Below are 17009 nucleotides of genomic sequence, written 5' to 3'. Positions count from 1 at the left end.
CCCATTTCAGAGACCCCTGCCTGGAAACCCCCCATTACAGAGACCTCTGCCTGGAAGCCCCCCATTACAGAGACCTCTGCCTGGAAGCCCCCCATTTCAGAGACCCCTGCCTGGAAGCCCCCCATTACAGAGACCCCTGCCTGGAAGCCCCCCCATTACAGAGGACCCTGCCTGGAAGTCCCCCCATTACAGAGACCCCTGCCTGAAAGTCCCCCCCATTACAGAGACCCCCCATTACAGAAACCCCTTTCTAGAAGCCCCCCATTACAGAGACCCCTGCCTGGAAATCCCCCATTACAGAGACCCCCTGCCTGGAAGCCCCTCCCCCCCATTACAGACACCTCTGCCTGGAAGCCCCCCATTACTGACACCCCTGCCTGGAAGCCCCCGATTACTGAGACCCCTGTCTGGAATCACCCCCCATTACAGAGAACCCTGCCTGGAAGCCCCCGCATTACAGAGGCCCCCTGTCCAGACCCCCACCCCCAACCTCATTACAAAGACCCCTGCCTGGATGCCCCCCCCCCCATTACATAGACCTCTGTCTGGAAGACCCCCATTACAGACCTCTGCCTGGAAGCCCCCCCCATTACAGAGACCCCGGCTTGGAAGTCCTCCATTACAGAGACACCTGCCTGGAAGCCCCCCATTACAGAGACCCCTGCCTGGAAGCCCCCCCATTACAGAGACCCCTGCCTGGAAGCCCCCCCATTACAGAGAACCCTGCCTGAAGCCCCCCCATTACAGAGAATCCTGCCTGGAAGCCCCCCCATTACAGAGAACCCTGCCTGGAAGTCTCCCATTACAGACACCACTGACTGGAACCCCCTCATTACAGGGGCCCCTGCCTGGAAGCCCCCTCATTATAGAGGCCCCTGCCTGGTAGCCCCCATTACTGAGACCCTGGCCTGGAAGCCCCCCTTTACAGAGACCCCTGCCTGGAAGACCCCCAATTACAGAGACGCCTGCCTGGAAGCCCCCCATTACAAAGACCACTGCGTGGAAGTCCCTCCATTACAGAGGCCCCTGCCTGGAAGCCCCCCATTACAGAGACCCCTGTATGGAAGTCCCCCATTACAAAGACCCCTGCCTGGATGCCCCCCCATTAGAGAGACCCCTGTCTGGATGCACCCCCCCCCCCATTACAGAGACCCCTGCCTGGATGTCCCCCATTACCGAGACCCCTGTCTGGAAGCCCCCCCCCCCTCATTACAGAAACCCCTGCCTGAAGTCCCCCATTACAGAGGCCCTTGCTTGGAGCCCCCTCATTACAGAGACCCCTGCCTGGAAGCCCCCATCACAGAGACCCATGCCTGGTAGCCCTCCCATTACAGAGACCCCTGTCTGGATGTCCCGCGTAACAGAGTCCCCTGCCTGTAAGCCCCTGCATTACAGAAGTCCCTGCCTGGAAGCCCCGCATTACAGAGGCCCATGCCTGGATGTCCCCCATTACAGAGACCCCTGCCTGGATGCCCCCCCATTAGTGAGACCCCTGTCTGGATGACAGACAGGTAAATATGAGAGTTCTAGTTTCTCACTGGTGGGGAAACTTAATTCCAGTGAGGTGACCTTCTAAGAGCATGCTCAACATGCCAATGCATTCAAAATAGCTTCCTGCATTGCTCGTCAGGAAGTTCGACCTGCCCTTAAAGTCCCAAGAACTTAATTGGAAATGTTCACCCCGCCATCAGTAAACTGATATTTGGCCTCCTGCAAAGTTAGGTTCCCCCACCCGCCAAGCCCTCCTCTGCCAGTAGGACCAGAAGATTCTGCCCGGAGTCTTTTGACATGGGCACAGCACCAACAAGTCCATAATCATCCTCTTGTTTGTCTAGGGCTAGACGGGGGGGGGGGGGGGGGGGGGGGGGGGGGGGCACAGTAGCTTCACAGCTCCAGGGTCCCAGTTTCGATTGCCGGATTGGGTCACTGTCTGTGCGGTGTTTGCACTTTCTCCCCGTGTCTGCGTGGGTTTCCTCCGGGTGCTCCGGTTTCCGCCCACAGTCCAAAGATGTGCAGGGTAGGTGGACTGGCCATGCTAAATTTCCCTTAAGTGTCCAAAAAGGATAGGTAGGGTTACTGGGATCGGGTGGAGATATGGGCTTAGGTAGGGTGCGCTTTCCAAGGGCCAGTGCAGACTCGATGGGTCGAATGGCCTCCTTCTGCACTCTAAATTCTATGATTCAGGAGAGATGTTTGGAAGAACATCTTCACTCAAAGGGTGGTAGAGCTTTGGATTGTTCTCCCACAAACCGCGAGAACAGTTGTTAATTTCAAATCGGATATAGATAGAGTTTTGTTAAGCAAGGATATTGACGGATATGGGTGAAAGGTAGGTATATGGGGTAGGCCACAGAGCAACCATGATCTCATTGAATGACAGGACAGGCTCGGAGGGATTGAATGGCCTGCCCCTGTTCCTATGTTTAGTAATTAGTTAAATCGCTGGGCTAAATCGCTGGCTTTTAAAGCAGACCAAGGCAGGCCAGCAGCACGGTTCAATTCCCGTACCAGCCTCCCCAAACAGGCGCCGGAATGTGGCGACTAGGGGCTTTTCACAGTAACTTCATTGAAGCCTACTTGTGACAATAAGCAATTTTCATTTTCATTAGTGTGGTGAAGTTTTACAGGAACTGGATGTGCGGTCCTGCCTTAGGGCAGCCTGGTCAAGTCTAACATATAGCAGTTTACAAGCCGTGTCCTTTAATCTGGAATTAGAACAAATTTAGTTCAGAAAGTAAATCTTTCAACCGTTTACAGAGTCTGTTTTGACACTTCACACTTTTAATGCCCACTAGTTTGTGAGCAAATCATGGTAACATATTAATACACTCACGATAACCAATGTAAAGTGCTTATATAATTACAGAACTTGATGTGGAAATAATGTGCTTTGGTCATTTTAATGCAGCAGCACCTGGTTTCCTCCCTTGGTACCTATGCAAGTTCCTACCCCCGCCCCATGTTTCGCCTCTTCCATTTTCTTATTTGTTTGGGTTTTCTCACTGAAGCCACCGATTTCTTGCCGCGGTGTAGTTTCACAAATGCCAGTCATCAGTGGGTACCTCGCCCAATGCCATTAGTTTGAGCTCAGGTAGTAAACGGTGCAGACAATTTCACTGCTTTGAATCAGTCCTGCCCTCAGTGACACAGTAAACTAACTGCAATAAGAGCAGATGGCAGATTTTCACTTCCTTAACAGCAGAGCAATGTTCAGCTGAAACTGGTTAATTTATTCATCAGAAAACTGGCATTTAATCTGTATAATTTAGCTATTGCTGATTCCACCAGTTGATGCAAGGTAGGAGAACGTTCCTAACGTTAAGACCATAAACGATAGAAGTAGGCCATTTGGCCCATCGAGTCTGCCATTCAGTGAGATCATGACTGATCCGATATCGTAATCCACAATTCTCCTTCCCCACATTATCCCCATAACCCTGGATTCCTTTATGGACTAAAAAATTGTCTATCTTAGCCCTGACCGTACTTAATGACCACAGATTCACTACCCATAGAAGAAATTCCTCCTCATCTCGGTTTTAAATGGACAAACCCTTACTCTCAGATTATGCCCTCTGGTCCGAGACTCTCACACAACCTCTCAGTATCTACCTTGTCAAGCCCCTTGAGAAACATATATGTCTCCATAAGGTCACCCCTCATTCTTCTAAATGCCAATGAGTACAGGCCCAAACTATACAACCTCTCCTCATAAGAAAATCCCTCCATACCGTGAATCAACCTAGTGCCAAGACAGGAATGTAATGGAATACTCTCCACTTGCCTGGTTGAGTACTGCTCCAACAACACTCTTTCCACACCATCCAGGACAAAGCAGCTTGCTTGATTGGCACCCTATCTATCATCTTCCAGTCCCCCCTCCACCGATGCACAGTAGTATGCATCATCTACAAGATGCACTGCAGCAACTCACCAAGGTTCCTTCAACTGCACCTGCCAAGCCCACAATCTCTACTATCTAGAAGGGCAGCAGCAGCAGGTGCATGGGAACATTACCACCTGCAAGTATAGCTCCAAACCACACACCATCCTGATCATGACTTGGAACTTCGTCATTCCTTCATTGTTGCTGGGTCAAGTTCCTGGAGCTCTCTCCCTAACAGCACTGTGGGTGTACCTACACTTTAAGGACTGCAGCGGTTCAAGAAGGCAGCTCACCACCACCTTATGAAGTTCAACTAGGGATGAGCAATATTTGCAGGCCTAGCCAGCGACGCCCACATCCTGTAAACCAACATGGACTTACTTCCACTTCATTCAAGGATATTTTCCTTTTGTGTTTCCTTTTTAAGGAAAAGTTACTTTCAATGCTTGCTGCAACTCTTCCCTGCTCTGCTCATTAACTCTTCCTTTGATTGAAAGGTTCACCATATTCTTATGTTTAATTTCCTCACATTCATCAATAACGTTTGTTAACTATCAATTTATACTGAATTTAAATATCAACTCAAAGCAGGAAGATTTTTTTTTAAATGGTTGTGCTGTATCACCAATTCTCTTCACCCTCCTTCAGGTGGGATGGTTAATCTATAGGGGTTGAATGTTTCCACACGTAATAACACTACTTGCTCAGTTGCAAACAGGTGTCTATTTTTTCCCTCACTGCATAAAGAGAAGTCTTACAACACCAGGTTAAAGTCCAACAGGTTTGTTTCAAACACTAGCTTTCGGAGCACTGCTCCTTCCGAGGAGCAGTGCTCCGAAAGCTAGTGTTTGAAACAAACCTGTTGGACTTTAACCTGGCGTTGTAAGACTTCTTAATGTGCTCATCCCCGTCCAACGCCAGCATCTCCACATCATGCATAAAGAGACTTAGCTGAGAATGAATTTCGCTCGTCTGGGGATGTAATTATAAATATACTAAATTAGAACTTGACGAAGGGTCTGTGAACTCCTGGGTCCATGTAACTTTACATTCACATTCAATGAAAGTGCAATATTCCCTAACTGGCAGGCAGCAAGTGAATTAATTATTTTCAATTCCAGCTGGTACTATGTGGAAAACTCAGGTAGCTTTAATCGTGCCAAGACAAATATTGGCCGAGAAGAATTTACAATCCTCTTCAAATATGTACCAAAAATAACACTTTTGGTAAATAATTTATAACTAAATACTTTAAACATTGTTTAATATACCACAAGATGCCTATCTTGATTTACATACAACCTTTTATTACCAGAAATGAGGGCCAGGATTTTCCAGCCCTTCACACTGGTGGGATCTACCAGTCCCGCTGATGTGAACGGAGATTCCCATGTCTTGCTGGCCCTGCCATGGGGGCTGGGAAATGTGGATATTTCAAACACAGTCCTGTTTGGGTGGTTTCTTTGCCTTTGATCCCATGAAAGTAGGGAATGACGGGCAGCACGGTGGCGCAGTGGGTGAGCCCTGCTGCCTCACGGCACCGAGGTCCCAGGTTCGATCCCGGCTCTGGGTCACTGTCCGTGTGGAGTTTGCACATTCTCTCGGTGTTTGCGTGGGTTTCACCCCCACATCTCAAAGATGTGCAGGCTAGGTGGATTGACCACGCTAAATTGCCCCTTAATTGGAAAAAATTAATTGGGTACTCTAAATTTATAAAAGAAAAGTAGGGAATGAATTAAGTTTCTTCTCGCCACTCTGCTTTTCTTACTGAACAGTTGAGGTGCAACCCTTCTCCCAGGCCTCTGATCAAACTAATCATTACCTGTCCACTAATCATGTTAGCAGGTCACAGATAAACTTCCTCCTTATTGGGGAATATAAAGGAGGGATGGGGGAAGTGTCCACTAGATTACTAATTAAAAACAGGTGGTGTTTAGGTTGACAATCAGGAAGAGAATAGAGGAGGAAGACCTTCTGCAATTTAGCGTGTCCAATCGACTTACCCTGCACATCTTTGGGTTGTGGGGGCGAAACCCACGGGAGAATGTGCAAACTCCACACGGACAGTGACCCAGAGCCGGGATTGAACCTGGGACTTCAGCGCCGTGAGGCAGCAGTGCTAACCACTGCACCACCTTGCTGCCCGTTTTTGGCCAAGGTTGAACGTCAGATCAAGCCAAGATGAGGTGTACTGACTATCTTGTCAGCTTGGATCTTATTTGTGTCTCTTGTGGAGGCCATGAATTGGATTCAATTTGTATTGGTTTTTGGAGCAAGCAATGAGATGGATTAAGGGCTTGCCCTGTCCACTCAGTGCATTGGCTTTGTAACTTTAAGGATGGGATAAAAAAATGACTGCCAAAATCTTCTTCTGTCCCCATTACTGCCTGCGCCATTGTGCAAAAACAGCAGCGACAGGATAGGGTTCAGCACTCCAGCTGGTTTTCCTCCATTCTCATGTTGCCAATGGTGTTGCTGATGGAAGCAAGAGCAATAAAAAAAAAGAGGGCATATTCTGACGGTGAAGGGGTTAACACTGCTGCCTCACAACGCCAAGGCCCTGGTGCAATCCTGGCCCCCAGGTCACAGTCCGTGTGGAGTTTGTACATTCTCCCCATGTCTGCGTGGGTCTCACCCCCACAATCCAAAAGATGTGCAGGGTAGGTGGATTGGCCACGCTAGGTTGGGGAAAAAAAGAAATGGGCACTTTAAATTTAAAAAAAGTCACAGCAGGTTCAGACAAGTGGGAAGAAATCCCACCCAAAATTACTTCTGCCTATCAAAGAAAACATTGCACCCTCACACGGCCCCATCACCTTCGCAAAATGATGAAAATATACTTAATTTCCATATGTTAAATCAAATATGATGAACATTTAAATTGTTAGATTTTTCAATTTAATGCAAGATTATGTATTTAAAGATGAAAAGTTTCTACAGTATACCCATTACTAGAGTATGTCAACAACAACTATAACCAATAATGGCTCCTCGCTCCCCTTCAAAACAGGAATATCATCTTTTTTCAGATTAGGAAGAAAAGTGAGTGAGTATGTTCTTACTGGCTCTGGTGACTTCGGCGAGGGTAATAAGATAGACAATATGCAGATAATCTGGAAAATTGCCCCTAGGAACAAGCCATAGCGTAGAACGTTATCAAAAAAGGTCGGTTCTGGTATTTCTGGAGGTGACAGATCAAACTCTGTAGCCATTCTTCTGCTGTAGTTGCTGAATTAACACAAGTGTCTTTCTGGAAGCCGTTTATAGTTGTCTAATATTTTAGTTTTATTCTGCCACGTTACGTACCTAAGTGGGAAAAAGTCAGAAAAAGCATAGTCAATGATAAATGGTTAATGAATGTGATCTAACATTTATAAAAGCCATAATCCATCAGTGTTCATTTAAAATTCAATGTTTCAAAATATACTGTTCTCAGTTGATGCATGCATTTTCCAACTGGGATCGCTGGACTTCAATAAAGCTCAGTCAATTGTTTTCTGTCCGTTGCCAGATTTCACTTTTACTGACTCAATGTGTGTTGTAATGTTGCTACGTTAATTAAAAAAAACATTTTGCAATAACTTTGAATCAACATGTAAAGTCACCATAGTCCCAGATGACCACAGGCTGCTTTCCCGTTGGAGAGGAAGAACTGACTGGTGGTGATTTAACCCGAGGATCACTACACCTCAGGCGAGGGGGTAAGATTGCAAAGATGGGGCCTTCTTGAATAACCTCAGCTGGTACGGGAATTGAACCCGTGCTGCTGGCCTCGCTCTGCATCACAAACCAGCTGTCTAGCCAACTGAGCTAAACCAGCCCCCAAATGTTAGAATAGGAACATATGGGAACGCATAAATATTTTCAAGGGTTCCGAGAGAGGGGGGGGGGGGGGGGTGAGAAAGAAAGAGAGAGAGAGAGAGAGAGAGAGAGAGTGAGAGAGAGAGAGAGAGAGAGAGACCCACTGTGCCAGATTTCTGGTTCAGAATGCCAGCGGGATGCTCGTTTCGCTGGCTGGTCAATGGGGGTTTTCCATTGTGGAGCAGCCCCACACCGTTGGGAAACTCCTGGGCTGCCGGCAAAACGGAACATCTTGACGCCGGAGAATCCAGCCCAGAGAGAGAAAGTGTGCTGGCATTTACAATAGAAAGTGTTGAAAACCAATATTAATTTCAAGATTTCTTTCTTGTATACTTTATAGGCAATTTTACAACCGGTCTTTTCAAATTGACAAAATAAAAGGCATAGATAGTTCACATCCATGTCTGAATAGACAGTCCTGCTGGATGACACTCCAATTCACAAAAGTCACTCACCCTGTTTACTCAGGAATCCGAAAGAGCAATAAACATTTTATTTGATTCAGACAGAAAACTCCAATACAACAATTTTCCCCTGAAAATTGGAAATTCTACATCCATTTGGACATATTTTAAAAAATCACAGGACGCGGACACCACTGGCAAGGCCAGATTTTATACCCTATGCCCAATTACATTTATGATATGACTGAATGGCTTGCTTAATCATTTCAGAGGTACTGGACAGAGTGGAAGATAAATTATCAAGGGCATTGCTGTAGGTCTGGAATCACATGTAGAGCAGATCGGGTAATGGTGGCAGATTTCCTTCCTTAATGACATTGGTAGATCTGGAGGTTTTGAAAAAAAAACAATCCATAGTTTTACGGTCATTATTACTAAACTAGTTTTTTTAAATTCCAGATTTACTTAATGAACTGAATTTAAATTCCCCAGCTGGCATGATGAGTTTTAAATTCAGGTCTCGAGATCATTACCCTGGCTTCTGGATTACAGTTCCAGTAATATAACCACTGTGCCACCCATTACTATCCCTGTGAAGACCGTAAAAGAGATATGAAATTCCCAGTGACCAACACAAAGGAATCCCACAAAAAATTTTCAAATCTTAAGACTTTTACTGTGACAAACAAGCTAAATCAACATCAACTAAACATTACTTGTTGAACAACTAATACACTAAAGCACAAAATGTATTTTCCTCATCAACAATGAATACAGCTGAGAAACATATACATTTATACATTGCACTGCACCATCAGTGGGAAGGTGTACAAGTTTGTACAAGTCCCAAAGCCCTCCTGGGATTTCTTCTCCAGACCCCATCAGGGTGAATCTTCACAACTTTCTGAGCATAATCAAATGACCTTCTGGTAGCAAGACAACCACTGGTGACGACTCCTTGGTTTTTTACTTTCCACCAGCTCTGTATCATCAGAGTGAAACTGGTGAACTCAAAAAAGTCCTTTTCTTCAGCCTTGTATAGCAACACCCCAAATCTTTCTGTCGACTGACTCAAAGTATGGAATTAAGGGCAGTCGTTCTCTTTAGTGGTCGGCATAACAATCAGAGATCTTCTGTCGGCACTTGAATGGATTGTAGGTTAAGCACTGTGATCAGCTAATTTCAGTCTAATATTCAGCAAACTGTTGGATTATAGACCTGTGGCCATTTTAACCCAGGAGCACAAGTTTTCCTTTATTTTGCACGTGCACGTTTCTTCACTGGTGTTTGTTTCCTTTTTTTCAGATTTAGTCTCAAAGCAATTTTTTTAAAAAATTCAATCGCCTAGCTGGACCAACATTTATTGCCCATCCTTAACCAGCCTTGAATGGAGTGGCTTGCTAGGCGATTTCGGAGGGCATTTTAAGAGTCAACCACATTGCTGGGTTTCTGGAGTCACGTGTAGACCAGACCAGGTGTGGATGGAAGATTACTTCCCGAAAAGGGCACTAGTGAATGAGGTGGTTTTTATGCCAATCAACAATGACTTCATGGTCATCATTAGACTTTTAATCCCTGTTACTTATCGGCATCTGCCATGGTGGGATTCAAACCCAGGTCCCCAGAGAAGTACCCTGGGACTCTGGAATACTAGTCCAGTGACAATACCACTACATCATCGCCTCCCCTGATGTAGAATAATCAGTTGTAATAACCCTACAAAAGATTCTCACACTGGTATTGCCTAGAGCCTGGACTTATCGGGTAGCACATTATTAAGATGGGCATTTCAGTTGAAGTCATGAAAACAGTGCAGTGGCAGAGAAATTGCTTAGAGATAACTGAAACCAGCACTTGAGGAAGATAATTTCCGCACAAACAGTTTAAAGGAGAATGGTCTAGTGGCACTTGCAAAATTGAATACCCTCGTCAATGTCACATCAGTCTTGCTCACCGACATGGAAGAGGATCATTGCTTCTAGCGGACATGAAATTAAACAATAAAAAAAGTGTTCAGTTTAATTTATTGAATTCCCAATTTACATTTTGATTTCAGAAGCTTACAAGTACGAATATTATAAACTGGTCATCGTGTACCTTGTCTCAAGTCATTTATTTTGTAACCAAATCCAAATACAGTTGTGTATAAATGATACCGCTCCTCTCTTTTTTTGATGCCAGCAGTGGATAAGCCAAATAAGTCACCATAGGAGGACTTGCAAAGATTAAATTTGCCGTTGGGAATTCTTTCAGAAAAATTATTAAATTAATATAAAAGTGGACGATGCTGCACTTTTTTGCAAAGGTTTTGATTAAATTGTCCTTGAGGGAACTGCGACTGTTCCAAGAGCTGAGAAGCAGCAGATGATCAGATTTATCCGCCAAGTCATTATGCAACTATTGCAAAGCAATAGAAAGTTCAAATTGGCAATGGTGTATTATTTGTATTCCTTGCACGATATGATCTGTCTGACACACTGCTTTTCATTTGCAAATTGGGATTACTTGCAAGCCTATAGACTAAAGAACATAAAAACCAAAAGAGCAGAATGAACAGTTCCCATCCAGGTGTCACATCATCTCTCTTAAAATACAATAACCTGAAGTGACACAGAAAGGAGAACATTGTGTATCAAAAGTGGAACCAAGTGCTAATGAAAAAAAGGAAATAATGGCTGGCTGAAATGGGTTAGAGCTAAAGACATACAATAAAGAATGATGCGGTGACGGAGAATGCACCCCAAGTTGAAAATGGTTTTTAACATTGGAGAAACTGGAAAGATTTCTCAAACAAAAATGAAAGGTGTGACTGTGTACACTGCTTTGTATGGAAGTTAAAACTCAACATATTTGAAACATTCCCTTTCATTAGCTGCTGCATTCAAACTTTAATTAGTTCTATTACTTAAATATTCAAGAAAAGCAAAATGTAAGGAAAGGCAAAATGCTGGGAAATGCAACTGCTTTTTAATGCTAGGAAATGCAACTGCTGTTCCAAACAGTTTAGTGTCAAACTAAAGTAGTGCCAGAGCGACTGCTTGCAGGACGGAATCTCATTTTGCTTTGGTCCGGAGTCAGATCAGCCCCGAACAATTCAGGGGTTTGTGTGAAACAGAAACACTAAAATGATCAAGGACATGTACCCAAATGCTTGGCCATAGTGTCACCATTGGTAAACAGACACAACCACTGGACATAAATCTTTTTCATGTCCATGGATAAATCTAGTTCTCAGCCTGACCATTCAGTCCTGTATTACTTACTGGTCAGCATGGACATCATCAGAATAGGTCTGGAAGGGGTCGATTTGCAGGGCTGAAGGAGCTGGAAGCGAAGTATGGGCTGAAGCAGGGGGAAATGTTTAGATACATGCAGGTTCGAGATTTTGCCAGAAAGGAGATACAGAGCTTCCCCGGGGAGCCGGCCTCCACATTGCTGGAGGAGGTGCTGACGACAGGGGGACTGGAGATGGGGTAGTGTCTGCGGTTTACGGAGCTATTTTGGAAGAGGAGAAGGCACCACTGGAAGGGATCAAAGCAAAGTGGGAGGAAGAGTTGGGAGAGGATATGGAGGAGAGGTTCTGGTGTGAGATGCTCTGGAGAGTGAATGCCTCCACCTCGTGCGCGACGTTGGGGCTGATACAGCTGAAGGTGGTATACAGGCATACATGAGAGTGAGGATGAGCCGATTCTTTGAGGGAGTGGGAGATGTGCGTGTACTTAGCGGGGCAGGGCCCGCTAATCACGTTCATATGTTTTGGTCCTGTCCAAAGCTAGAGGATTACTGGAAGGAGGTTTTTAGGGTAATTTTTAAAGTGGTGCACGTGAAACTGGACCCGGGCCCCCGGGAGGCCATATTCGGGGTGTCGGACCAGCCAGGGTTGGAAACGGGAGCGGAGGCAGATGTTGTAGCCTTCGCCTCGTTGATCGCCCGAAGGCGGATCCTGTTAGGGTGGAGAGCAATCTCTCCAGCCTGTGCCCTGGCGTGGGGGGGGGTTTCTACAATTCATGGGCATTATTCATTATGCACTTTCAAGAACTGGATAACATCGAACATTAGTTGGGGGCGGGGGGGGGGGGAGGTGTTAATGGTGACTATGGGTGATTCCTGATTCCTTTTTGTCATGTGTTTATGTTAACATGCGGGCTAATGTTTGGGGTTTGATGGGAGGGTGGGATCGTTGTTATTGATATGGGGATTGACATATTTGTTACTGATTATTGTTTATTGTTGGTGGGTGTAAATATGGGAGAAAATGTGAAAAAGGAGAATACAAAATATTTTTTTAAAAATAGAATAGGTCTGGAACCTGCAGAACTAAAGCTGCAATGAGGAAGCCCAACCCATGTCTTATAGCAGTGGGAGCCCAACTACATGTAGAAAGATTTCACATATATCCATTGGTTGTGAAAAATTGGTTTTGGAGACAACACAGTTCCCATGCTATGTACCATAGAGATAAAGTACATGTCTGATCAGATAATTGCACCAAAGGCACCTGTTTTGAAACAACTAGATTTCATTCAAGCTTCGCTCAGGTGGTCCAGAAGACAGCAGGAGCCATACATGTGCTTCAAAACAAAAGAACTCTTCCGTGTGCAGGGGCTGGTTCAGCACACTGGGCTAAATCGCTGGCTTTGAAAGCAGACCAAGGCAGGCCAGCAGCACGGTTCAATTCCCGTACCAGCCTCCACGAACAAGCGCAGAATGTGGCGACTAGGGGCTTTTCACAGTAACTTCATTGAAGCCTACTTGTGACAATAAGCGATTTTCATTTTTCATTTCAGTTACATTTTGAGAATCCATAACTAAGGACTGAGCACGGATTAGAAAGAGCCAACATGCTTTTGTAAAGGCTAGGTCATGTCTAAATAATCTCACTGAATTTTTTGAGGAGAAAAACTGAAATGGGAGAGAGAGGAATATCAATGGATGCAGTTTACTTGGACTTCCAAACTATATTTGACAAGGTTCTATATAGAAGAGACAAAAGCTAAAATTAAAGCTCATGGGTTTGAAAGCAATTTGTTTTAGCCTGGTTTAGGTTTTGACTAAACTGTGGAAGATAACAAATCAATAAACATGCAGCCAAATTGGAAAGAAGTAGCAAGTAGTGTTCCACAAGAAACTATGTTGAGGGATCAACTATTCACTATACTAGAAATGATTTATATAACAAAATACAGAACCAAATATTCTATTTGACAATGACACAGAGGATGGTGTCACCGTAAATCTATGCTATCTATAAATCTATCTCTAAAATACTTTCATAAATTAAGGTGGGCAAAACTGTGGCAGGAGGATTGCAACACAAACAAGTGTGAAGTCATTCATTTTGGATCAAAGAAAGGACAGACCTGAATACAATTTGAATGGTGGAACCGCGGATTTTCAAAGGGATCCATCTGCACAGGTCATGAAAATGCAGTCGACAGGTTCAAAAATATAATCAAAAAGGTTAAAGGAATGCAATCTTTATGAGAGAAAGGGAAAATTTGCCACAGCTCCCAAAAGCCCCTGGAAGTAATGTACACATTTCTAGGAAAGGACTTTTGGCCCTGGAAGGATGGTAGCACAGATTCACTTAAACAGTAACAACGCTCCAAGGGTTAGATTACGTGGAGAACTTGCATTAACTAGGCTTGTATTTCTCAAATGTGGAAGGATAAGGGGGTGATCTAGCTGAGGTTTTAAGGAGTTTGAAAAAATTCAAAGGTCTGATGGATATAAACTTGGAGGGAGCCTGCATAAAACATAACCAGGTCATTCAGGAGAAATTAGGAAACCTTCCTTCACAAACGGTGTCAACCTCTCTCCTGTAAAAAACAGTATATGCTATTAATTTTTAAAAATAAATTTAACGTGCCCAATTCTTTTTTTTTCCAACTAAGGGCCAATTTAGTGCGGCCAATCCACCTAACCTGCACATCTTTGGGTTGTGGGGATGAGACCCACGCAGACACAGGGAGAATGTGCAAACTCCACATAGATAGTAACCCGGATCCTTGGCGCAGTGAGGCAGCAGTGCTAACCACTGCACCGCCGTGCCGCCCAGTATATACTATTAATAATTAACTCTGCCACTGAAGCTGGGCAGAGGTAATGATTCCGCACCTGTGAGACTACAAATAATGCATCAAAAACCCATATGCAGATTTCAACAAATTTTGATTCATAGGTAGGGCATAGTCCAAGGACAAAATATTCATTATTGGCAAAGCTGTGGATACAAACCTTGATTTTGTTTTGTAGACAGGATCCTTTAACATTGGGAGACAGGCCAAATGCACTTTATTTTTTAAAAAAAAGAATGGTGTGGACAGTTTTATCTCGAACACTGTTGATTTAGAATTTTGCTAATTCTGTTACTGTGGTACAATTTTTCACTCAGCTTTCAAATTGAGAGCAGAGTTTTCAGAGCAAGTTATTGGATGTGTAGTAGCCTGAAGCCTCCTCGGTGAAATGAAGCAAGATTTCTTTTTTCAGCTTTTCAAGTTTCAGAGCATCAATAATACATCTGGACTAGCGGAGAACCCATGATTGCAAATTCTACTGGCAGGTTTTAGGGGACAAAAGATCAGATGGAAGTATACAAATGTTATGATAGTTTACTGTTGAGTTAGCACCATGTGGCAGAAGTATGTGCTCTACTAACCACCATCCTCCCTTGTTTTAAACTTGAAATCGATAGATTATTGCTAAAGGTATATGGAGCCAAGGCAGGTGGATAAAGATAAGATCAGCCGTGATCTCACTGAATGACAGACAGGCTTAAGAGGTAGAAAAGCCTACTCCCATTCCTGTAAGTATCTAGGTAGTGCAAAAGCAAAGTAGTAGGAACCTGCCCTCTTCACTTTGCTCTGGAATAATGTCTAAATTACAACTTCCACCAGTGTGTCTGCAGTGATGATAAAGGTACACTGAATATGATTTGAGGTGGATAGGCTGGAATCATATAGAACAATACAGGGTACATCTATTAACAATTAGTTACGTTCAGAAAGAAGCAAAGAATCCTGAAACATATTTGGACAATAAGTGCACACCTTTCTGGATTCAATCCTAACAGTGCTTCTTTTCTACCTTGCATAGGTAAAACAAAAATCATGATCACAAAATACATTCCCCTCACCTCTTCTCCAATACTATTATATAATTATGTTACTACCTCCAATGCTTATAGCTGCCTGCCTGCTTCATCCTTGTCCTTCAACTATCAACACCAGACATACAAGTGTCCAATCTGCAATCCCCAAACACTTTAATCTGGGAGCAAAGCCCAGGCAACTTAATCCTCTCCATGTTTTTATTTCTTATTTGTCCTGTTTGAATATGATGGGCATAGCAGTTTGTTGGTATTTTATTTGTGGATAAATCCTAATGTTAATATAAGCAATTTAAGATACATGCCAATTAAAGGAATGAAAAAGTTGCTTACAGCAAAGACAGCTATTTGGATATATATATATATATATATATATATATGTCATCGCACAGTAGTTAGCACTGTTGCTTCACAGCACCAGGGACCCGGGTTTGATTCCCGACATGGGTCAGTGTCTGTGTGGAGTCTGCACGTTCTCTCCGTGTCTGTGTGGATTTTCTCCGGGTGCTCCGGTTTCCTCCCATATGTCCCAAAAGACGTGCCTATTGGGTGAATTGGACAATCTGAATTCTCCCTCTGTGTACCTGAACAGAGTGTGGCGGCTAGGGGATTTTCACAGTAACTTATTGCAGTGTTAATGTAAGCCTACTTGTGACACTAATAAAGAATATTATTATTTGCATAAAGACATCTCTCTGAACACCCCCCATCTCATTCTTAATGACAATTTTAAATTGATGACCCTTCACTCCCCAATCACAATAACCTTTCCCTACTGAATCACAGCCCTTCATAATTATTCAGAGTAGGTTTTTGCAATCCACACTACAAATAATCTCAGTATCTCAAACCTTCTCCAAACTGTACTTCACCATTTATAGCATTATTATAGAATCAATGCCCCTTATGGCCTTCCAGCGCTCAAACCCAGACACACAATCCAGCCTCTTTACTGGAGCTTCGACCTTCCCTTTGAAACGTGAAGTTAAACTTTGTAACCAGACAAAACCCTGGGTTTCTTTGCAGTATCCATTTAAAAGAAAGCCCCGAACGGTAGCATACAGCCCCCATTCGAGCCTTTAAGCCGCGGCACACTCCTGTTTAAACTCTAACAAAGTAGCCACACTCTGGCAACAATGTGGCGCCACTTCAGCTGCTGTCGCTCTCCCGGCCACAGAGCTCCAGCTTATTGGAAAGAAAGGCGCGGAGTACAGAGCAAGGACACAGAAAGGGACTGGGAGCTCTCCTCTTGCCGCAAGTCTACAGCTGCTGCTGCCGCCGCCTTCAGGGTTCACTTCTCACAGGCCTTTTCCACTCACCATCCGCTCTCCACATTCCCCAGGAAGCTGCGTTTCATTCAACCCCCTTTGACAGCCGGAAGTCCCGCCCTCACACCCTCCCTCAGGACAACTCAGCTCCACACACTGTCCACTATTTCAATCCCCGGAGTTCCTTACAATCATTAGGGCAGAGAAGGAGGCCATTGGGCCCACTGACTCTGTGCTGGTCTAAACTTCCCAGATCCTAATCCGCAGTCCTGTTGGTCTTAATCCGTCAAGTGCCTTTCTAATTATTTTTAAAAATGTGATGAGAGTGGGATTCTCCGGCCTCGTTACGCTCGAATGAAATGAGGCCGGTGAATAGCGGGAGAGGCCGAAAACAAGATTCGTGCCAGGCGTCAAACAGTTTGCAATGCAACCAGCCCACTCCCTTAGGCGAGATCGGGTACTTGCTGTCGCGTGATGAGAAA

At 44.4% G+C, this 17009-nt stretch overlaps 1 long non-coding RNA gene across 1 annotated transcript in view; it reads right to left on the bottom strand.

Moving 5' to 3' along the window:
- Positions 1 to 16640, bottom strand: part of LOC140428505 (uncharacterized) — a 68774-nt gene extending 52134 nt beyond the window's left edge. The window contains exons 1-2 of the long non-coding RNA XR_011948800.1: positions 16579 to 16640; positions 6949 to 7192 (exon numbers count right to left, since the gene is read on the bottom strand). This is a non-coding gene — a long non-coding RNA (uncharacterized lncRNA). The remainder of the gene's footprint in view (positions 1 to 6948; positions 7193 to 16578) is intronic.
- Positions 16641 to 17009: the final 369 nt, after the last annotated feature.

The sequence above is a fragment of the Scyliorhinus torazame genome, chromosome 8 (assembly GCF_047496885.1).
Source record: "Scyliorhinus torazame isolate Kashiwa2021f chromosome 8, sScyTor2.1, whole genome shotgun sequence".
NCBI classification, from domain to species: Eukaryota; Metazoa; Chordata; class Chondrichthyes; order Carcharhiniformes; family Scyliorhinidae; genus Scyliorhinus; species Scyliorhinus torazame.
Note: the sequence above shows the minus strand (reverse complement) of the source record. Positions and strands in the feature narration are given on the sequence as shown.